We start from the raw sequence: 25,633 nt of genomic DNA on the forward strand, positions 1-25,633 counted from the left end.
CTACCCACGGGGGTTACACGAAATTCACCTAATCATAAGACTAAGAATCGACTATGTGACAAAATAAATCCGTTCCCGAGCAAAGTCTGATATCATAAATAGAGCAAATTGAGAACATATTTTGATGTTAACATCAAATTGCAATCATGATTTGTTTTCAAATTCTAATTTTCGTGATTGATTACATCTTTTGATCTCATTTTGCTGTAAATTTCTGAATTATGTTTTATGACATCCAACAGATTACATATTTTGTTAACGAAAACCAACATCAAAATTAGTTTTTAATTTGCCTTCAACGACAGCAGGAATAGTTTCAATTTGATGTCACTGTAAGATTTTTCTGCTATAGATTTTGTTAACAACTAAAAGAATATCAACCTGAGTTATCAAAATCAGATGATTTCACAACTACAAAATTAGTTATCGATTTGCCTTCTAGTTTTGCTCGGGTTTACGACCCAGAAGCAAGTCCCAAGCAAAGTCGGATATAATAATGACGGCAAATAGAAAACATTATTATTATTTATTCAGACTAAGGCCGAAGTGGCCTGTGCGGTATATAAGAGTCTTCTCCATTAGGCTCGGTCCATGGACAACACGTCGCCAACCACACAGTCTACGGAGGGTCCGCAAGTCATCTTCCACCTGATCGATCCACCTTGCCCGCTGCGCACCTCGCCTTCTTGTGCCCGTCGGATCGTTGTCGAGAACCATTTTCACCGGGTTACTGTCCGACATTCTGGCTATGTGCCCGGCAGTCCGCAGTCGTCCGATTTTCGCGGTGTGAACGATGGATGGTTCTCCCAGCAGCTCATGTAACTCGTGGTTCATTCGCCTCTTCCACGTACCGTCCGCCATCTGCATCCCACCATAGATGGTACGCAGCACTTTCCTTTCGAAAACTCCAAGTGCGCGTTGGTCCTCCACGAGCATCGTCCAGGTCTCGTGTCCGTAGAGGACTACCGGTCTAATGAGCGTTTTGCAGATTGTCAGTTTGGTACGGCGGCAAACTCTATTAGATCGGAGCGTCTTGCGGAGTCCAAAGTATGTACGATTTCCAGCCACTATGCGTCTCCGAATTTCTCTGCTGGTATCATTTTCGGCAGTCACCAGTGATGCCAAGTACACAAATTCTTCTACTACCTCGATTTCGTCACCACCGATGCAAACTCGCGGTGGGTGGCTCACATTTTCTTCTCTTGATCCTCTTCCTTTCATGTAACTTCGTCTTCGACGAGTTGATGACTAGTCCGATTCGCTTGGCCTCCCTCTTCAGTCTTCTGTAGGCTTCCTCCATCTTCTCAAAGTTACGTGCCATAATATCTATGTCATCGGCGAAGCCAAATAGCTGGACGGACTTATTGAAAATTGTACCACTCGTGTTAATCCCTGCTCTTCGTATTACCCTTCCAAAGCGATGTTGAATAGCAGGCACGAAAGACCATCACCTTGCCGTAACCCTCTGTGCGTTTCGAGGGGACTCGAGAATGCCCCTGAAACTCGATCTACGCACATCACCCGATCCATCGTCGTTTTGATCAACCGTATCAGTTTATCCGGAAATCCGTGTTCGTGTATTGGCTGCCACAGCTGGTCCCGATCGATTGTTTCATATGCGGCTTTGAAGGCGATGAATAGATGATGCGTGGGCACGTTGTATTCGCGGCATTTCTGCAGTACTTGGCTAATAGCGAACACCTGGTCCGTGGTGAAGTGTTTGCCCATAAAACCCTCCTGGTACTGCCCCACGAACTCTCTTGCAATTGGTGCTAGTCGACGGCATCAAATGTGGGAGAAGGCGGCGTTCAGCAATGTGATTGCAGGGTAGTTGCTACAATCCAGCTTATCGCCCTTTTTGTAGATGGGACACACGACACCTTCCATCCACTCCTGCGGCAAAACTTCCTCCTCCCAAGTCTTGACTGCTGACCCAGTGCATCGCTCTAGCCAGTGCCTCACCACCGTGTTTAAATAGCTCTCCTCGTAGTTGGTCAACCCCAGGGGCTTTGTTGTTCTTCTGCCGGCCAATCTCCTCCTGGATTTCCTGGAGATCCGGAGCCGATAAAATTATATCCTGCGCGCGTTCTCCCAGGTCCATCACCATACCGACATCTTCGTCTGCCACATCGCCATTCAGGTGCTTTTCGTAGTGCTGCCGCTACCTTTGGATCACCTTGCGCTCGTTCGTAAGAAGGTTCCCTTTTATGTCTTTTAGCCCTCAGTGCACTGTTTGTGATAAGGACAAATATTTGTCAAGTTAATTCGGACATCTATCAGACTGATTATAAATAGACATGGATTTCAGGCTGACTTGACAAATATTTGTCATCATGACAAACAGTGTACTGAGGGCTTTACACATATCAGGATGTGGCACGTGTCCCTTACGTGAACGGTTCAACTTCACATGGAACTTTCGTGTTTTATTAGCGCGGTACAGTTGCTACGTCTCTTCACGGTCTCGATCTTCCTGCTGGAGCTTTTTTCCTCCGGAAAATCGAGTTTTGTCTGTTCCGCGACTGTTTATATCGTGCCTCGTTCGCCCTCGTGCGATGTTGCAGCAATCTCGCCAATGCTGCATTCTTCTCTTCTACTAACTGCTCACATTCGCCGTCATACCAGTCGTTTCTCTGATCCGGGGGCACCGTGCTAAGTGCAGCGGTTGCGGTGCTACCAATGGCGGATCGAATATCTCTCCAGCCATCTTCAAGATACTTCCAGCTGCTGCGCGTATTCTTGGGCTAGTCTATCGTCTTGAAGCCGCTCAATGTTAAGCCGCGGCGTCCGACTTCGACGCGTGTTGTACACCGTTGAGAGTTTTGAGCGCAGGCATACTGCAACGAGGTAGTGGTCGGATTCAATATTCGCACTGCGGTAAGTGCGGACGTCCGTGATGTAAAAAATTTACCGTCGATTAGAACGTGGTCGATTTGGTTTTCCGTTTCTTGGTTAGGTGATCTCCATGTGGCCTTGTGGATATTTTTGCGGGAAAGAAGGTGCTTCGGACTACCATTCCGCGAGAGGCTGCGAGGTTTATGCATCGTTGGCCGTTGTCATTCGATACGGTGTGCAGACTATCCGGTCCGATGACCGGTCTATACATTTCCTCCCTTCCTACCTGTGCGTTCATGTCACCGATGACAATTTTGACGTCCCGCAGTGGGCATCCATCGTATGTCTGCTCCAGCTGTGCGTAGAACGCTTCTTTCTCGTCGTTGGGTCTCCCTTTGTGTGGGTAGTGCACGTTGATGATGCTATAGTTGAAGAAACGGCCATTAATCCTAAGCTTGCACATCCTTGCGTTGATTGGCTGCCACCCAATCACATCTTACCCAGCACTATGAAGCCGGTTCCCAGCTCGTTGGTGGTGCCACAGCTTTGGTAGAAGGTAGCCGCTCGATGCCCGCTTTTCCACACTTTTTGCCCTGTACAGCAAATCTCTTGCAGCGTCACGACGTCGAAGTTTTTAGTAATTCATCGTAGATCAACCGCAACCTGTGAAACCTAGCGACTTGCTGTTCCATGTTCCAAGTTTCAAATCTTGATCCTTTATACGTCGCCTAGGTCTTTGCCGATTATATCGAGTCGCATTATCTCTTATATTGTTCGTAATTATTGGTTTTCCAGGCGGCTTATTAGGGCTGTGCAAACCTCTCGTCGGAGGGCCGTCGTGCCAGGGTTGTTTAGCGTCCCACCTAACACCAGGACTTGGGCTTGTGCGCTTTGAGCGGCACACGGTCGCTTTGGTTATTCGTAATAAGTTGTTTTACAGACGGTTCAAGAAGTCTACGCAAGCCTTCTGTTCAGAGTCTCTTCCCAATCCAGGGAATGGATTTTACATATATGTAGCTTTTAGTAGAAGTTTAATAGAGCCATTAAAGTCCATCACATCCTAGGCAAGCTTCACAGTTCGCAGTGACCTTGGGGAATGCATTTCGCCAAATACTGCAAAAAGTTCACGGATATCCGGAATAATTGGCACGATTAGTCAAGGCGACGATGTACCCCGTGATGTACATAAATTGAGTTTCAATGGCTCTTAAGGCCCGATGAAACGCGCAGAGGATTACGGCAAAGTCTTTCGTGTTTGCTATTTAACAACGTGTTGTAGTTTGTAGTACGAAGGGCACGGATTGACACTAGATCCGAGATTCCCAAAGTTTTTGAATATGCTACCCACCAGGTACCAAATGCATTGATTTTTAGAAATTGAATAAAAATGAGTTCGCGTTAGATTAAGCAAATCATAACAAGTTGCTCCATACCTCACCAATGTATTTACTAAAATCTCATCAAATTTGAATTCTATTTGGATGGGATTTGGATTGGATTTTGATCGAGAGGTGAGTCAGCCAAGGGCTGGAAGCCTCTCAAATAAAGACAATAATTATAATAATTTGAATTGGATTTAGATTGGGTTAGGATTTGGATTGTGATCGAATTTTGATTGCATTTGTATTGGATATGGATCGAATTTGGAATGCATTTGGATTGGATTTGGATTGGATTTGGATTGGATTTGGATTGGATTTGGATTGGATTTGGATTGGATTTGGATTGATCTGGATTGATTTGGATTGATTGATTTGGATTGATTTGGATTGATTTGGATTGATTTGGATTCGATTTGGATTAGATTTGTATTGGATTTGGAATGGATTTGGATTGGATTTGGATTGGATTGGATTTTGATTGGATTTGGATTGGATCTGGATTGGATTTGGATTGGATTGGATTTGGATTGGATTATGAATTGGATTAGGATTGTATTTGGATTGAATTTGGATTGACTATGGATTGGATTTTGATTGGATTTGGATTAGATTTGGATAAGATTAGGATTAAATTTTGATTTGAATTGAATTTTTAATAATTTAATAGATTGTCACTGGAGTGCGTATGTTGGCACTGGTTGCTAAATAAATAAATAAATTGGAATTGATAGGACTTAGGGTTAGATTTTGATTGATTTTGGTTTAGATTTGGATCGTATTGAACTACATTGTATTTGCCAGAATCTCGGATAACAAACTTCGTAAAATTTGTTGTTCTCTAATGAACCATTTATTGCTTAGATCCTTATCTAAAAGCAGGTAAAGATTAATGGGACAAAATATAGGCAAAAGTATGAATCAAGATTTGTCTTTCGCGACCGACCTTGGGTCAGTCCACGACCTCTCTGGGGGTCGCGACCCACAGTTTGGGAAACCATGCACTAGATGATTCATGAAGTTCGTTCAGATACTTGGCTTCGTCGATGACATTGATATCTTGGATCGTATCTTGGAGAAGACGGAGCCTACGTCAGACTGAAGAGGTATAACATGCGGATCGGACAAGTCGTCAACACATTGAAGACGAAATCCATGATAGATTAGGATAGATGGAAATGTTTTAGTTTTACATTAGCTTAAGGTGACCGATCAAATGATTTACAAATCCTCAGGAGATTCTGTGATTGGTGATGGGAAACACCGATGTACAGCAGAATGCATAAACCGTTGAGGAAATCAATTCTTGGAGTTTATGACTTGCATATTATAAAAATCATGCTAAATTATGAAAAAAACACTGAAAAGCTTAAAAAACTATCCTCAACAAATCTTCTAAATACCAGCATTTATATTACTTAATATTTAGGCGAAATTCTATGCGAGAACGCGTCACACAAAACTTGAAAAGTTACGTTTCTGATAACAACAAATTTGTAAGCATGACAAGTAGAAATTATTTCCTTATCAACACGTCATACCGGTTACCGAGTTTTCTAGTGTAATGGTTATTTCGCAATGTTTCATGTCGACATAGCAAATAGTTTTTTATTTAATTTTATAGGTCAGTTAGAAGAACTAAGAGAGACGATTCTCAAACAACAAAGCAAAATTAGAAACATTCTTATTATTATTTCGATTTTGCTTCATATTTTACAATGGCTTTCAATTTGTAACTAGTTGGTCACCTAACCGTACAGTAGTTATCTAAATTGCAATCGTAACATTATTTTTGTTCAGAGGCAGTCAACAGTCCGTTTGGAGAAGAATGAAATATTTTGGCCCATCTTTGTGTGATCCATTAATGGCATGAAAGCTAACCATCGGGGACCTAAAACGCTTTGAAAAGTACAATATGTACTCTTGGAAAAGCACGATTCCTGTACACTACGTGGGAGAGACTGCGTGGGTGACCCAATAATCGCATTTTGCGTGCGTGATATGGTTAGGACCATATCAATCATAGAAGGTTAAATTTTGGTGCACTTTCGCCTTTGAAGTAGAAGTGGGAGTGTGAATTTTTTTTTCATTTAATTGGCTTTCAAAATTCAAACAAATCGAGATATTTGAGCAACTTATTTCCATCCGCGTTTGAATTGCCAAATAGCGTGTACTGTCTGTAACCGCATAATCGTCCCATCTTTGTCAAATTTACTATTACATTTGGGACAGCTATGCGATTACATGTAGTGTAGATGGACGCCATTTAGATATTTTAGTTTGACACATCTCATTAACATAAAAGATATTAAAGGAATTTATTCAGTGAGGTAGTGCGTCACATTTACGTCATATGTCCATAATCTAGCCCAAAACAGCATGCAAAAACGATCATTCCAGTTGACGAAAATCATTGTTCATTGTCGTCATTCCGCGGCTCACTTTCCCACAACTTTTCTAGACTCTTTTGACCCACAACAGCCACATCTAACATGAGTAATCCGGCCTACCCGGTGTAGTTTCGTGTTGACCACCACCATTTGACCGACACTAATGACCAGAAATGCTGCTGCTGCTTCTGCTGTGTTGCTGACCGACGACGAACGCACCGGGCGGGCGCCCAGTCAGTGAAGGACTCTTTCGCGATTTTTTCTTCATTGTCTGTCGTCCTCCACCTGGTTTTCTTCTAAGCACGCCATATAGGCAATCATGCAAGATTGTTGTGGTAGTTTAGTGTTGTATGGCCGCGCCACCGACCGCACCGCAGCAACATTTAATGGCTTTGTGTTTCCTCAATCAAAGTGATTCGAGTTAAGATTGGTCAGTGTTCGCAGCGTTGTCTAATCCACTTGATTCGCGCGCTGTTTATTGGTGGACCGTGTCCGATGGTTACCGTTGATAGGAAGGGGCTAGGTCGTGATCGACTATGAAGTCTATAGCTTCGAAATCGGGTATCGGGCATGTTTGTATGCGGTTAGCTGCTTTTCGATTTTGGGCGAAGCGATTACTACTGTTGGGATCAGTTTCTCCGGTTGGAGGAAAGTAGTACGTAGAAAACGGCAGTCATCGTGGCACAACTTGCGATAGGTTTAAGTGTGGCAAAGCGGCGAGAGAGGTTCGTTGACCGTTGAACCACCCGGATGGAGGCATTTCGAGTTTTTCGTGGGCATGGTATGGAATCATAAATGACTTACGATTCACGTACACGAGAGTTGCCCAAAATGCGAGGCAGGCGCATAAATTAACACTGGATCGTTGAACTCAATGGATGTTGTATGTACACAATCCATTGACGTAGTTGGATTGGCCCAAGCTCATGAAGTGAAACTATGTGCGACATCAATGGCGTTTCTTTGGGGTGACTTGATAGAAATTGATGCAATTTTGCAACATGGGTTGAATTGAATTGTGTTATATCTACAAAACTGATGATCCAATAATTATGTAAAGCAAAGGGTTACTTTTTATACCCCGGCTCCCTGGATATCACACTTTTTGTATGAATTATCTGAAAATTGTGTATGAATCGTCTACTTCTCGTAACCCTTTCACTACAGACAGTTACGTAATTTACGGACGTTTTAAAAAATTCAAATCCACCATGGAATATTTAAATTTAAATATTTGAATGTTATCACTAAATAGATGAAATGAAAAAAACTGCTTATACTTATTGCTGTGAATGAGAGTAAGGATGCATTCTCGTGGAGGTGATTCTGGACGGATAAAACCGATCCTATCAGGGGCAACCTATGCTTCGCTGTGGTCTTCCTTTCGACTTTTTGGCTAAATATTTATCCACCTGGTGGACGCATGGGAAAAATTTTCTCTTACAGTTCCAGCCGTTGATTCGGTTCACGGGACGAGTGAGGGTTGTGAAGCATCACTTATAATTTTATACAGAATATATGAAATAATTACATCATTCTTCAAATTCAGTCACATACTGCACATCTTTGCCACGTCCGTATCAAACCTCTCACTAAGCAAGTGATAGAAAAAAATCCCCCTGTCGCCATCCTGCCAATTTTTTGCTTAAATTAAATGCGTATGCAAATCTTTCCCTATCTTTTTCTATAATGCAACATCACCATCACTGCGTTGCACTGTGCAATCATCGGCATCGTGGTCCAAAAATAACGACAGCATATGCACACAAAAAAGCGGGTAAGGAAACGAGCTAAAAAATAAAAAGCGACGACCTCCTACAGTTTCCGATGAATTTAATCACCAAAAAGAGTGCTCACAAGCTCACGGTGCCTACTTCATCGAAAGCACTGAAATGGCAACCCGACAAAAAAAAACCAACCGTACGAAACGAACAGCACACAAATTTCGACATTGGGCATGGTTGTGGTTGGTGTCCCTGATAGGTCAATTCCACTGATTGCACCATTTCCCGGAACCCTTCGGAATTGGTCGGAATGCATGACGATGATTAGGTTTTTTTAATTCAGATTCGCAGGACTTTGGACGGAACATAATTAGAGAATGATAAATGTACGCCTGGAACTTGATGGGCGCCAGTTTTTTTTTTCACTGCCTTGCTACATCACATTGGGCTGGTTCTGTTTGTTTAATTTCCTTCCTGTTTCGTGTTGAAATAATCGGAATAATTAATCCATCGCGCGTGTGCTTGCACTATATGGCTTTTACGATGGCTTTGGAGGACACTCAAAGTCGACGGATTTCCGAATTCAATTGGGGGCATGAACCCTTGATGTTAGTAGTGGCATTGTTTTTTTTAGAATTTTCATACACATGATAAAACGTGTGGAGTTTTTCAGCTTGGTAATCAATATTTTACAATGTGCAGCCAAAATAGTTGTTTATGTTCAAGATTCGATATTCTACTGGATTATGTATGAGCTTAATTTTCTTATATAACTTCTATTTGCTTATTGCATTAGCATGTTTTGTGTGTTACTGACACCACAGTTCGATAGCACCCAATTCCGTCGAACTAATACTTAATTGTTACACATTGTGAGCCTTGAGAGCGGTCAAATGACTCGTTTTGGTGTGTGAATTGGAAGATCTAACACAGCAGGAGTGTCGCTGGTGCGTTTCTATGGAATCGAGAACAACTACTTTGATAACTTCAGGACAATGTGCAGCACGATTACCCAGTTAGTTTAATTAGCAATGGCGTGGGATTGTGAACCTGGAGGCGATAAAATCGATCAACTTTATAAACTTTGTGAAAATAAAATTTAACTGATAACATAAACATTATGCGAATTTATAATCCAAAACGCTTCACAAGCATCTATGGATTATTTTTAACAGATTGGAACTGACGGGCTTTCAAGCAACTGGTGCAGATTAAAGTAAAAGAGAATTGTATGCTATGTGTTCTATTTTTTAAGTCCAATCTTCCAATCAACTTAATTACTCAATTTTACTCTAGTTGAAAGTTATAATTTATTTGCTTTTTTTAATTGATTTTGATTAGTTACCAAATTTATTTTTTTTTTCTAGATTTCTCATCTTTTCCCTATTTATCAGACATTCTTAATTTAGAGCCGACTGTTTAGATCTTGTCAATGTGTGATTTGCACCCATTCCGTGGTGCTACCAGCTGGTGAAATATATGTAACAGTTGTTCCGGACTGTGTAGCATGACAACATCTTCTGGACAAAATCGTTGATCTTGTCGATGCTCCTGTGAATCTGGAGGCGAAAGCGGTGGCTGATTTTTTTCAAGCGGTTCTAAAATTTTACAATTTTGTATTCTTTTAATACAGTGAGTTTTTGGTGCAGCAATCACTATCTCATTCTAATCTCTACCAACGTCTGCTTTCTGTCAGCCTCAAGCGGTGCCGTTGAAAATACGATGAAGCGGATTGAAAGGATTACGAGCGCACCATATTCATTGTTTGCGCGGACCAACCTCCTACATCCCTAAATGAATTCACCAACGAAGTCATCATCGTTACCTAACAAGTCTGGGACATTTGGCATAAAGGACATTTGGCATAACGGTCATTTGGTATAAAGGACATTTAGCATAATTTTGAACTTCAACAAAAGAGTGGGTGATTTGGCATAACTGACGTTTGGCATAATTTGGTACAGTGAAAGAGATGTATTTTTCACATAGATAAAGTTGATCGAGGAATGTTTTGATAAATAGTGATTGTAGACATTTGTCGGAAGAATGGACGGACAAAATGGTAGAATTACTTTCGACGAAGGGACCACATCCATCATTGACTTATTCCAGGAAATCGACTATTTCCGAAAAAGTAATCTAAATATCCGTTGCTTGATGTCGGGAACTTTGGAAGGTGGGATCCAATCCAACATTGCCTAAAGCCGGGTCAACACCTATTTTAAAAGAAGAAACTGAATTCACCATTGCCTTATTCTGAGCAAACTCCTATACTAAAAAATAATGACATTCACCTTTGCCTTAAACCGGGCAAACGCCTACTTTTAAAAAAGTAATCACATCCGCCATTTTCCTAATCTGCACAAGTACCTACTTTTAAAGAAGGGATCACACCCTTCATTGGCATATTCAGGACAAATGCCTACATTTGAAGAAGGAATCACATTCACTATTGCCTTAAGCCGGGAAAACGCAACACAATAGATGCGTTATTTTTGAAGAAGAAAACACATTATTCATTGCTTGCATATTTATCATTACGGGATTTTTTCCCAGCACCACTTAGTCAAGCAACTAATATAGATAACAAAAAAAGATAAATGTCCGTTATGCCAAATGATCCCCACTTTTGACGCTTTTCACAATTATGCCAAAGACCATTATGCCAAATGTCCTTTATACCAAATGACTTTATACCAAATGGCGTCATGCCAAATGACTTTTGTTGACGGACTTGGTGGTCATATGGCTATCGCTTTTGCCTCATACGCAGGAGGTCGTGGGTTCAATCCCAGGCCCGTTCCATTCTCCTTCTTTGTATCTTTTCATATATTTCTCATGTTCTAGCGACCGCTAGAACTGGAAATGGGCTTTCATACCATTTATATCTTCTATCCCCCTATAACTACAACTTGATTAGTTCTAGCAGGTAACTGTTAGAATTCGAAATGAGCGAAAAAGTTCGTTTCGGCATCGAATTAGTATACTACACCACCCTTTCATTACTATCACATTGGCAACCCGTTAACCAAGACGAACCTCTGCCATAAAACCTAACTCCCAGATTCCAATAAAATTCCGTAGGAACTCGTGGCGAGTGCAGAGGTGTTCTCGCCTTGCAGTGGGCGAGTGACTGCATCATCAATTCCTTCCCATCCCCGATGACCGTGAGGACGTGGCCAGTGCCGTTATCGACCTTCCAAAATACTAGAGCTCTCGGACTGTGCACATTGAGGTTGGAGTGTAAATCCCATGCTTCCATCCATTGGTTCCCTGTGCAATTGCGATTGTTCTGGTCGATCACGGAGTAGCAACTACGAAATGCACAGTCATCATGCTCATGCTCATGCTCAATGGCGTCATGCCAAATGACTTTATGTCAAATGACCCGCTCCCTTTCCCATCAAACCATTCCACAGTTCAGGTTCAGATGGTGGACCTAGGAAACTCGACGTTCAGTCAAAGTAAGGCGTAAGGCTTAACGCGCCTTGAGGGAGCTCAAACCGAACCACCACTAGGTCAGATGCCCTGGAAACCTACAAGGAGAAACACAGACAATGAAAGATAGTTGCTAGATGGCGAAAGCCAAGCAGTGCACAGTGGTCCACGTCGTGAAATTAGGAGGAAAAAAAATTTTCACCATGGTGATAATATTTTAGGATCAAAATGTCTTCAGCAAAGTCAACGCTTATTATTTAAGCTTTATTTTGAAGTTTGTTGCAAAAGGGTGGCCCCACTGTATTTTTAGATACAATTTTTATCTTCTTTATTTCTAATTTTAGCATTGTACGATGTTCTAGAAAGTTGTTCCTTATTTAATTTTGAGGCACTTTGCTGAACAACCATTCTTGTACGTCGTTTGTATCATATGTTATGATAATTTCAAATAATTATGTTAGGGTAACCCTAACAAATTAATATTTTGATTCTAACTTTTTAGTTTTGATTTTTATCGAAGTGACGTCTTCTACAAAGTTTTAGAGCATAAAAAAATGCACGTTATGGTTATATAACCGAGAATTCATTGGTAGATTGCAGAGATATCACGGTTTTTCTTGAAAAAATCCGTTGATTTCAAATGCCAGTATTTTTGAATGGGGGAAAAGGGGGATTCATTTCTCCCTGGGTTAGACGCTAAGGAAGGGCTAAGGATTGCTCTGCATATTTTGGTATTGGGGAATTTGAGGTTTTTCCATCATTTATAAAAATGGATTTCTGTACTTGGAAATCAAAATCATCAGTTCATCAGTTCTTATAAAACCGAAAATTACGCCCAATTCGTCAAAAACAAAATATTCTTAGTAATCAGTAGGCGTACCTTTTCACGTAGTGAAAGTATTGGCGATACTATTTTTCGGAATTTTCGGTTTCGGTATAACATTTCTAGAACTGATGATTTTGATTTCCTCATACATAAAGCCATTTTTTTAAATGATGGGAAAACCTCAAATTCCCCATTACCAAAATATGCAGAGCAATCCTTAGCCCTTCCTCTGTCTGACCCAGTGACTGACTGACTGCAGTGGGAGGGTTTTATGAACAGCATTAACCCGACTCAACCCGCTTCTGTGGAGACGGGGGAACGCGATTAGCGGCAAATCAAGGGCGGTTCTCATCCACCTTGACGCGGGAAACTGAACGGTTTCCGATCCCTCGCAGGTCGCAACATGCTGGGCGAATTCTTGGCTACCTCCAAGAACCCGGCCGAACTTCAACGAACTATAGATCCTCGTGGCAACATGCTTATTCCCGCGGATCCACCAAACTTCCGGCTGAACCAACCATTTTCAGCTTGAAACGGCTTCCTCGGTCGCGTGAAAAATGACTTTTTTTGGTAACCCATCAACGACGTCTGGGAAAGCTGCACATTAGAGTGATTCAAATTTTGACTTTTTCGCTCCCCTATGCTTAAACGATGACATTTGATGTTTTATTAATCCTCCTAATTTTTTAGCTAATTTGGATGTAACTAGACTGAGCACGTGCAGTTTCAAGTTTGTATGAAAATTACTATGAAAACAGTCACTTTTGTGGAAAACCGTTCCACAACGTTGCTCATTAGGCTCTATAAATATATAAATATGTTGCCAATATAGAAAATTTTGCAATGAAACTGATAATTTTTGTTGCGAAACGATTCTATGCTTGCAAGATAAGTTATTAGAGAAATACTGAATAGTGGTAAATTCAATTTAACACGTAAAAGAATAACATCAATATCAATAATGAGCATTTTTGTTTCATCAATAACTTTGCTTACAAAAATCAAATCGCTTCGCAACAACAACTGGCCTCTCGCTTAGGAAGTACTCTATGAAAGCATCGTGTCGATTACAATTGAATAGTTAATGGGACGCAACAAGGAACAGTTTTTCACTTATGTGGCAATTCCTATAGTAATTTCCATACAAACTTCAAACTGCGCGTGCTCAGTCCAGTTACATAGAAATTAACTAAAAATTTAGGAGGGTTAATAAAACATCAAATGTCATTGTTTAAGCATAGAGGAGCGAAAAAGTCAAAATTTGAATCAGTCTACTGCACATTCCCAGATGAATGAAGTCACGAGACCAAGCTAAGGCCTTCAGCAGGGCCTGGACCTTAATAATCTCCAAGAATGTCGCATCTAAGGCAACATGCTTGCCTTCATAAAAAATTCCACTCCGCATGAACCCTCCAGGTGCTGATCGGCGGAATGGCATCCGACATATGCTGATGAAACAGATGTTCCCCAAAGGTTGGTTCCAGCAGTAATGCTGTTCCTTATATGTAGCTATGAGCGGTGTTTCCGACGTCTTATCTGTTTGTCTACACCGAGGACATTCTTCTCGTCGTAGTTGGAAGGACTCCCTAACGAACAAGGATCAAAACACAGTCTAAAACACATCAAAACACACTGCCATCAATTTGCAGCGTTCATTATACTCGCCCTCGGACATGTCCCGAACCGGAAAACTTTTCGAGTTCTCGGTGTAGATATCGATCAGCGGCTTACCCTCATACCGCATTTCCGGGCGGTAAAGGTCGTCTGCAAGTCCCGGATCAACCTAAAGAAAACCATGGCCAAAAAGCATCGCACCAACAACAAACAAACCAGGTTAAGAAGGCCAAGTGACGATCGACTTTCGCTTGCTCTACGGTATGGAGCTAACCTGCACTGGCCAACTTAACAGCGTCCTGTCGCCCGTCTACAATAATTACCCCTGAAGACGCGGCCTGCGTTGACGCTGGTATCACCCCTTCCCGGCACAGGTTCAGCGTTTTTTCTTCAGAAGCTGCGTCCATCGGTAACACTCCCGCCAAACAATCCCATCGTGGTTCTAACGGATTCCGCCAGCGACGTCGCTGCTCTTCAAAGTGTAACTATCCGGGGAACTCTCTCAGGAATAACACCAAACACCTGTTCCATTGATACAACACGTCGTCATAGAACAAGCAGCTTGAAAATTTCCTTTAGGATAACTTCTAGTAATAACTTTTGGAATGTCTACAGAAGCTTTTAATTGCCGAAATTGCTGTGTGTTCATAATCAATACAAACATTTTAAACAAACTTTTCATTTTTTTTTTCAGGGTTTCGTTAAAAGTTGCTAAACAAACTTCACCAAGAACTTCACAAAAAATGGTTATTTCCCCAGGCAACCAACATTCCAGGGCATCTCAGAATGTGTCCAGATGGACCAAAAACCCTCAGCTGAACAAATTACTATGGACTTGTTTTGCGAATTCATGAAGTTTGACATGCCCTGTTTCCGGCTGGATCAGGCAGTGGCCATTTTTTCCGGGTAACCTCCCGAGCAGAGAATTAAAACAAATTGAAAACTAATTTTGATTTTTCATTTTTAATATCATACTTTGGTGACCCCGTGGTCGAGTTAATCGTAACCACATCAAAAACGAGAACTGAATGTTGCACTGAAAACAAAAAAAAACTTATTATGATGTCGTGCATTTTTCGTTTGATTTGCATAATGAGTTTTCATTATGATAATAATTATATGGAGCGAAAACAAATAAAAAATATTTTAATTCGATATTATTTTGATGTTTGGATCATATAGTGATATCAAAATACTAGGGCTCAAAGAGTCGTCGAATTCAGCGTTACCAACGGACCAGCAGAATGTCCGTAAATGTCCAGAAGCTAAATAATTCAGGATGAAATGAATTGGATTCTTAATAACGGTGCAAGAATTTCTCAACTGAGTAAAGGCGAAAACCAAATTAATTAAACAATTCAGGACTATAGGGACATATTTGTGTATTCTAATTTAGTCTAGGGCCCTAAGTGACGTCACTCGTTTTACATCGAGTTCTTCGAGTTCATTGATGAACAAAAATTTTCAGATCTGACCTGGTGTGTGGGCTGTTGATAGGTTCGGCGACGGCAGCTGAGATGATAGGCAGCGAAGATTCCATTTGCCAATGGCGGTGGAAATTCGGTAGATGGCGTTGGAGACTTGGGGTAGCAGCCTATCGTTGTGGAATGGACTTCGACCAGCGGGCAATATACATCCAACCGATCGAGTGTCACAGAGATCCTTGGTGCGCTCGCCTAATCCACGAGTGGGTTGAGATCATGCACGGGTGGTGTAGGCACCGTTTTCCAATGGAGGCGCCTGGTTGGTTATTCGTGGTATTTGTTTGGTGTGGCGTGGTGAGCACGTGGCACTGGCAAGTAGGCAACCGGTGAAGCGAGTAGGGAAAGAGGCCCCAAAACGCCAAGCCCCCCCTTCCCCGAGGCAAAACGCCTTTTATGGTTCCCCTCATATTTACCTTCATTGAGATGGCCGTAACAAAACTAGATCTAAAATTATGTAGGTTAGGCGAAAAAAGTTTCAAAATAGTATATGGGATGGTCGGATAAACCCAAAATTGCCACATTTTGAAAAAACATCTAACATTTTGGCGAGGCAATACGCCCTAGTGGCACTAACCTACAATATACTTGCGTCTCCACGCACTATCCATACCAGAATGCTGATTCGCCGACGCGTGGTGCTTTGTTCCCCAGAAGCTGCCAGCGTTTTGCCTCATGAGTTTTCCGGCAACAGAATATCACCACTTTTTTGAAATGTGAATATTTTCAATATGATGGAGATTTTTGACAATTTTTGAACGGCATCAACTAGCTATCTTGTTCAACTGTTGCATAATGTATAAATACGTTACAAATAAGACAATAAAGCAGTGTTTGCTTAGCTAGGGCATATTGCCCCCCCTTCCCCTACAGCTGCCAGTAGCTTGGGATAGGGGGTGCTTTCTATTTTCGCCACCAAGGCCGTCACACGATGTGTCCGTATGATGCTCGATGCTTTCCCTCACCGCCGTCAAGGGGGGGCTTGACAAAACTCCTAATACTCGCTAGACTCAATTAAAATCATCATCAGCAAAATGCTGCCTTCGCATCCTCACAATTGAGTGGAAGCGAAAAAAAGCATACATAGCATACAAAAAAACAGAGTGAGGAAAAGCAAAATCAAAACACATTTGAATGAGGTGTCGGGCCTCCAGAGCGACGCTTTGTATGTGAAAAAAATCTTGGAGGTTGTTTTGAGTGTGAGTGTAAGTGAGTGACGTACCACAAGAAAAAGATGAACAGATAGATTCGCTCTTGTTTTGCGATGCACATGCTCGGGTTTAATGATGCACAATGTTGTGAGTTTTGATGCTTATTTCCACTCCTCAAAAAAAAATCTTGCTCTTGCTCATTTTCTACTCAGCGAGGAGTTTTTGACAAGCCTGCTTTTCCCTAGGAAAAACGTTCAGGGCTATCCCAGCCACGCGTTGTAGGAGTGGTTTGTCGCATGTATGACTAATGAAGTTCTAGATCACATAGTTGGAAAAATCTTACCAGGATTTGGGCTTTCAACAAACGCGTTACCCCCAGGAATCTAGTCCGAAAGTCCGTTTTCGATTTATGCCTATATTCATTACACAAACCATAAATTATCATTGAAAACCACAAACTATTTAATCCTTATCGGATAATTAGATTTAACAGCGCACACTAACTATCCACGGCACCAACAATTTCGAAATTCCGTACCTTGGCCAATGGCCTCATTTTTATTCTACTTGAATACTTCTAGGGATCTTATTCTGTGCGAATTTGTTCGACTTAACTGGTCAACTTTCACCACTGCTGAATAAATTCGGCATTCAAACAGTGGCTGTGACCACTGGATGCTATTAAAATTCCAAGAATTTCACCCAAGCCCTACCTACAACTTGAAGCCGACTCAGTCTGTCTACTATCAATTATGGACAAGATCTTATTTTGTCCGTTTTGTTGTTGTTTTTGAGTAACCGGCCTATCTATTTTAGAAATTTAGGCAGCCTGTTGCGAACGTAATGAGATCGCAACTGTGCTCTCACCGAACCCTGCATATCAAGCTTTCAAAAGTCTTCTTTAGCTAGGTGGCGCAGCGCAATTTTAAAAGAGCAAGGCGCTTTCGTGTCAAATGCTTTTTTTTACAGAAGTGTTTCGATTTTGTTACAAATCAACTGAAACCATCGTAAAGTGTATAATTATGATAAATGGTCGGGGTTTAGTCAAATCGCACCAAGCGCCAATGTAAAATTACCCATTTTCTGGCACAAATTTTCGTGTAGCAGATCTAATTGATCACAAATCGTATCAGATATCCTTCTACCCTATAATTGAGGATACCCAACAACAAATGTACGAATGAATTGACATGAATTACTTTTGGTTTTCATTCTACGAACAAAATATCACAAGTCAGTCAAAAAGCCGCTTGGTGCGGTTTCGCTGAACCCCGGCCAAATATCATTTAAACACCACTACCTCCACTATTGGTGCTACCTCCACTAAGAGCTATGGTTACCCTATGACAAGTTTTAATACATCTATGATAAATTTTTACACAGATTTGCAAAATCATCTTGCACCCGCTGGTTCGATATCTTTGTCCGTTCTAACATTCCACTGGCTGGCAGTGATGCTATGGAAAAAAGCTGACTGTTTTACATTCAGATTTAGTCCAGGAGTCAGAAAGTGTTAGCTGTACTGCAGGTCGAGTGACCCATTTCAGACTGCCTGATATTTCATGACTAGTCCGTGGTCACTTTTTCTTACAATAAGCCCCGCCTGTTACTGTTACCTTTAACAAGTAGATAATGGACTCAAAACTAACTCCCGGATTTATTAATCCGGTGCGAATTTAGTTTTTAAAATGAAGTTGGAATGTTGATTTTATTTGAGACAAAACTAATAGCAACCTTACCTGGGCGACAATACTAGGATTATAATCAGTTTACTTAATCCATTGCAGAACGCTAATGGACATGATCTCTCCAAATGCTTTATCCAAGTTTTTGTTTTGCTCCGAATATCTTCACTGAATCGTAGTATTGTTATTCAATTTCAGTTTAGTGCGCCAATTTGAAAGTACTTGAGTCATAGTTTATAAATATTTTGACGTTGGCTTTCTCAGACTAATTTAATTAAGACGGCTAGTTTGGCATAGTCTGACGTATCGGTCCCGACGTCGACGTCGGTAATGTGCACTTAGCTAAATTATAGAGTGTATGACTTTAATTGTGCACATCATCATAGAAAGTAAGTTCTGAATGCCAGATATTAGTTCTGTGCTCAACTTTACTAAATCTGAGAAATCACGAAATATTTAATGAAATAACAATAAATGAATGTTTTTAGATGCCCTAACGATGTAGTCGATACATCATGCTACGGCTTACTGGATGCGGTGTACAGGAATCCAGTTTACGCCTTTAATTCATTGATCGACAAGGTTTAATTTTTATTTTATCAATTAGTTTTTTTTTGCCTTCTCGTACTAAGTTATACCGAAGCGGGCTTGGTAGTCATATGGCTACTGCTTCTGCCTCATACGCAGGAGGTCGTGGGTTCAATCCCAGGTCCGTTCCATTATCCTACTTTGTATCTTTCTCTATATTTCTTATTTTCTAGCAATCGCTAGAACTGGAAATGGACTTCCATACCGTTTCCATCACTATTCCTATACCTTCAACTTTAGTATTCTAGCAGTAATCTGTTAGACTTGTAAATGAACTATACTGCCGTAATCTGGAAAAGTGACGCAACGACCATTGTACAACATGCATGTTTTCCATTTTTCTGTTAAAGAGCTCGATGAGTAGTACTCGTCAACACCATTTTTGGAAAATGGCGTATACTTCCCTTTTTCAGATTACGGCAGTATAGAGCTCGTTTCCTACATCCAATTAGAAATTCCATCAATTGCCTTCTCCTATCTATCACATTGGCAGCTCGTTAACCAAGACGGACCTCTGCCTCTCGAACCTAACCCAAAAATTCCAACAAATTCCGCATGAACTCGTGGCAAGTGCAGAGGTATATTCGGCTTGCAGTGGGCGAGTGATTGCATCATCATTTCCTCCCCCTTATTTCCTCCCCCTACATTGGCTTGCATACTGACGTGCCAGGCGCCAGTATGAACTAACAAATGAGATCACCAGTACTTGTACATTGAAGATGTATGCTAATCCCAAGCAAACATCTGTTGGTTCTCTGTGCAAGAACAGCTAATCTGGTCATAATGGAGTAGCAACTACGAGTAGTCAATCAAGCTCAAGCTCAAGCCTTCTCGTACTAAGTTATATCGAAAGATTATCATTTCAGTTCACAAACGAATATTTTCAAATTGTGATGCGACATCCGCCATTACACATTTTTGTTCCATATACCTCCTGGGACTAGCGAAGGTATCCCCAGGTTGAGAATCGCTTAAGCAAATTGTTAAAACCTCTGTTAGCAATAACTTGGTACTCGCAATGCACTTTTTGCAATTGTGTTGACATTAGTTCAACTATTTATTTTCAACGTTAAAAGGATGTTTCATCGTCATGTACAAAAAAAAAACACTCTTTACCGAAATCAGATTGAATATACCAACTAAATATTTAATTTTCCTGGAATATACATCCGTACCTATCACGTTCTCTTGTTTACGGACAAACGATACCTTCGAACGCATGAGAACCGTTTGAACCGTATCCCATTTGATTTTACTGGTGTAAACGAGAATGCGCACCAATTCTCGTCCGAAAGCACTCGAACGTAAGCAAGAAGATGGTGACAATATTATCCATTGTAGAATTGAAATGATACAAAAATTCTTATATCTTTCCATTTGAAGGAAATTTGTTGAAGTTTGTTGAAGAATCAAAATGGAAAATTATGAAGAATTCAGCTATGCAGCTCAATTCATTATTCAAACCCCTTTTTTACCTTTTTAAGAAGGTGTCCAACGTTTATCATTCATCTTATTCTTTGCTATCCCTTTACTTGAATAAGTGTATGCTGACCGAGTTTAATTTAATTTTTGTGTATTCTCTCATATTTCAGAAATTCATTCAACTATCATGATTTGCTAATCAACTGTACTTGGTAAGTAGTTTTAAATTATTTTATAAAATAATTTTCTCTCCAATCGAAACCAGATGAAGACCTTCTCGCAAGCAATGCGTTTTTCTTTCTCTATCGCATATTGAAGCAAGCAGCTCCTAAGCTCACTTTTTGGTCTTTTTCGGCTTCTTCCTCCACATTATGGAATCGGCTATATTGCAACATTGTACAGTCTTTCTGAACAAAGAACAATCCACGCCACGCGCAACAACCACATGGGGCGTCAATGAGGCAACCACGAGCTCCAATGCGGGGGTGGTGACAGGGACGCAACGACGACGAGATGGTCCGAAAATTCGGACCGACAAACAACAATTTGATTATCACTGCACGCGCAGCGTTTTTATTTTTTCTCGGACTTTTTGTTTATCACCGCTCGACCTATAGAGTGGCTCGATCGATGCGCTGCTGACTCTCTGGCAGGCTGGTTGTGGTGCCACCACCAGAGAACAGCCTACCGTACCGTAGACTTCACTTGACGAGGTCGGCACTCGTCTAACAAAAACAAGGTCCTGCTGGTGATGCACGTTGCTGGTAGCCGGTGTTCATCCGAGCATAAGAAGGCAGGCGGAAAACAACTACGCAGCATACTAACGCTGCACACACATACACAAATATTTGGCTATATTAGGGCCTACGCTCTGAAATCCTCCGGACCCATCTGACAACGCTTTTCCAGGATACAACCCACTGGCGTTGTTGGGGAAGTGTTATTGAAAGGGGCCGTGCTATGTACCTATCAATCACCCTAAAACTTGTTTGGGAGAATTTATCTAACTTTCAAAAATATGAGACTGTTCTATTAAAAAAGTTAGGAAATGGTTAAGATTTTATTATATTATTCTACATATTAGTTGAAAAAAAAAAATGAAATACTGGAAGCTAAACATAAATCTCAAAAAGCTGAGGAGCGCCTAATTAACTCCGGAAAATTCTATGTACATCTGTATAAACCCCCCCCACAATGCCACCCATTCAATCTGCGCCACTGAAGTAACCAAGCGCTACAACATGATGATAATGCGAGCTGCTTCGTCGAACGAGGGGTGGTGGTGGGTGACGATGACGACGACATTAGCGACGGCTGCGGCCAACAGCAGCCGCCAGCCAGCAGCAGCGGTGCGGTGTGATGATGAATGCACCGCGAGCCGAGCCAGTCAGCCAACGAACGAACGAACGAACGAACGAACCAGTCATCCATCCATGCCAGCAACCGAAAAGCAGCAGCAGAACAGCAATCGCAAAGGGGAGTGAGAAATTCTGTTCGCACGTGGAGGTACGGCACAACATTTCGCCGCACGCTGCCGTCTTCTTGTTCGTTTTCCTGTGCGACCTATTATTATTTCCTCTGTTTCGCTTTTCATTTTTCGATTTTTCCACCGGCACCAATACTAGTGTGGAAAGTTGGGAGGTGGTGGTGGCTGGGCGACCAACACAACTGAACGGGGACGAATGCACATCGGGACAAACGAAATGGACGCGAAAGCTCGGCTTCGTTGAGAACGATTCGGGTTGGGCCGGTCGTGATCGGTTCTATATTTGCAAGCAATCGTGACCGATGGGCTACGAATAGTATACGAATGCACGTGCATCCGAAAAGTGCATCATGCTCCGAGGAGGGAGGGTTTTGTTTTATTGGATTGTCTAATAGGGTTAGTAAGTCAATAAATGAGATTGAATTACATGCGTTTAATGTGTCATAATTGATGGCTTGTACAACCAAGTATTACAGATTAATTAACATTAATTAACAGATTAATTTCAAATAATGATGATTGCTTTTTTTGAAAGAGAGAAACAGGTGGGCTCAAGAGGTTCCTTTCTTTTACCACAGACAAACAGACATAACACTCGTCAAATTTCCATCGTTCACTGATTTACTGGTCAATTCAAATAATCAATAGTTGGCCAATCGATCACTCGTGGCGCGCACACCGTTTTTGCTCGAGTTTGACGTTTGATCACTATCGCCATCTGGTTCGTGATTTGCCCAACTAACTGAAAACAACAGATGTCGTTAGTGTTTGCACGACGATGAATTTGATGAGTAATTGTTCAATGTGTTATGTCTGTTTGTCTGTGCTTTTACAGTAACAGACGAATCAGCATTCAAATTAAAGTCTTTTTCATTAATAGATTAAGTTTTAGGTACAATTTGACTGTTGAGGTTGCTAAGACCTTATTAATAATTATTGATAAATGGATGAATACAGCTTAGCGAGGTCTACCGTAGAGGTCCGTTTTTGTCTATCCTTGACAATGATCCTCCAGTTTCTTCGAACGTTTAAGAGCTCCAGGTTCGTTGACGCCTCGCAGCATAGTGTTCATTCAGCACTTCCACAGTTTTCAACTGCAAAGCCCAGGGAAGTCGAGAATATTTTCAATCCAAAAACTTGATTTTCGGCATAATATTGATTTGTAGCTGTGTTTCCTACCGTACGGCGAAGACCTCCCAATCTCTGATGCCTTGTGAAATATTGTTTTTGCAATTGTGTTTTCCTACATTCACACCAAGTGATCACGTCATTCAAGTCTGGCTTATTTTACGGGATTCACAATATTCCTTTCCTAAGAAGCAAGGAGGCTGAGAAGCAGCGCATTGGGCTCTCACTCAGTGGACTCGAGTTCGATTCTAATTCAAGTAGCATTTCAAATTTATCATTTTTTTTTGTTCAGGATGAACCACTGCGCCTATTTCATTAAACTTTTGTAGTATACCCGTGTCATTTGTTTAGTGCATGGTTTTTTGATGGTTTTATTACACTCCTGTAAGTAAATAATGGTATTCAAGAGCGTTATAAAACTTAAATTGTTTCTTGGGTGTATTTCTGCTCCATTTCTATTGAGAAGAAATGAAGAAGTCGTTTTTTATTCAGATAGTTTTCAAACTTAATGTAAGGCCTCTTTAGATTAAGGTACCGCTATTTATACCCTTCGAGAAATGGCTTATCAACTCTCAAAGGCGCGCCCCTCAATCAGTTTCGGCTCAACAATAAGTGGGATAATACTCATTTTGACCATGTATCGGTACTATAGTTCAAACATATTTTCGCTTCTTCTTATGAGTTCCGAATTCGTTTTTGTCCAGAGATCTGATTTCATTGCGTTTGGCATTTCTGAAACTCACCTCACCTCACACAGAGCATTAATCAGTCAGAGGGTACAGCAGGCCCACCAAATTCGTGCAGGGAATTTTTAACCTACCGAATTTGAATTGGAATAAGTGCTTTAATGAGGAAAAGATTGTTTTCTTACCTGATCGTATTTCATCACCTCTGAGATCGCCATCGTTGATGGTTTTTTTGTCAGCTGGACTTATGCAAGTGTGCGATTTACCAAATCAAAACAACAAATATTTGGACCTCGTATTCACCACTGACACTGAATCTTGCCAAATTGTCGTGACTGAACCGTTAGTAAAGCACGAAGTTCACCACAACGCTTTGCAATTGACTACTGATGCTTTACGGGAGTTGGAAGTAGGGGTGTCCATAAAGCATATCAATCTTGGATCTATTGATTTGACTTCCGCTAAAGCTGCTTTGATGGACGTTTTGTGGAACAACATCTTCATTTTTAAAACTGAATTCGAGTCGGAGACATGTAAGCAGCGGGCTGCGTCGATGATGCAGTTTCTGAACTCGATTGATATTTTGAATTGCGGACTCGTGACGGTGATGAATAGCATAGACTACAATGTTGTATCGTTCTATTTTACGCTGTTTAGTATTTTCACACGGTTTGCTCTATTATGGTTCTCTCCGACTGTTATTCAAGTTCTCAAGGATAAACGGAAAGCATGGAAGAAAAAGCGGAGAAACCCTACTCCGGAGAATATTGCCTCCTACAAGCAGCTTCTAGCAATTTTCAAAGTATTGCACCGAGAAGCGTATCAGGTGTACATCGCACGGGTTCAAAATGAAATGAAAGAGAATCCTAAATCTCTCTGGAAATTTGTAAACAGAAGAATGTCGGCATTCCGGAGGAGATGAAGTATGGAAACAAATCTTCCATCAATGGCCAGGACACTGCAGAACTCTTCGCTGCCTACCGCAAGAGTGATTACCGCAGTGCTCCTGTAAATGAAATCAATTCTCCAGACGTTGCTGACACGGACTCTATGAATTTGTCACGAGATGAAGTAGAGCAAGGATTGATGGAGCTAGACGTAAGCAAGTCGGCGGGGCCCGACAGAATTCCAGCTAAGCTCCTACAGGATTTTAAGGATGAACTTGCAGGACCATTGTCTTTTCTCTTCAATTCATCATTGTCATCTGGCTACTTTCCGCAACTATGGAAAATTTCGCTTGTCACTCTAATCCACAAGAAAGGATCCCGCTCTAATGCTGAAAACTACCGTGGTGTAGCAATCCAATCCGCCTAGCCGAAATTATTCGAACAACTAGTTTACTCACATCTCTATGAGCGCATCATCGAACAGGTCTCGACATCACAACATGGTTTCCTGAAAGGTAAGTCTGTTGTGACGAAACTGTGTGAGTTCGGCTGCATGGTTACAGACTATATGTTTAAAGATCAAGTTGATTGTGTCTATACGGATATGAGCAAGGCATTCGATGTTGTTGGGGTGGATAGCATAATTCGCGCAGTAGCAGACTTTGGTATCAAAGGAATGCTGTTCGAATGGATTAAAACATATCTGTTAAGCAGAATTCAGTATGTGAAAGTTTTCAACAATTCATCGGCTTCTTTCGAAGTTAATTCAGGAGTACCGCAGGGTAGTCATTTGGGCACACTACTTTTCGTCATGGTCATGGATCAGTTGCCTTCTTTCATGACTAACGCGATTGTGCTTATCTATGCTAACGACGTAAAACTGTTCATGCCAGTGAAAGTCCTTAATGACTGC

At 41.3% G+C, this 25,633-nt stretch overlaps 1 protein-coding gene across 1 annotated transcript in view; it reads left to right on the forward strand.

Annotated features, from left to right (window-relative positions):
* Positions 1-25,633, forward strand: part of LOC134212490 (Krueppel homolog 1) — a 95,038-nt gene that overhangs the window by 22,661 nt on the left and 46,744 nt on the right. The window contains exon 2 of the mRNA XM_062690395.1: positions 20,704-20,745. The gene's annotated coding sequence lies outside the window, so the exon portion shown is untranslated. The remainder of the gene's footprint in view (positions 1-20,703; positions 20,746-25,633) is intronic.

This window comes from Armigeres subalbatus, chromosome 2, assembly GCF_024139115.2.
Source record: "Armigeres subalbatus isolate Guangzhou_Male chromosome 2, GZ_Asu_2, whole genome shotgun sequence".
NCBI classification, from domain to species: domain Eukaryota; kingdom Metazoa; phylum Arthropoda; class Insecta; order Diptera; family Culicidae; genus Armigeres; species Armigeres subalbatus.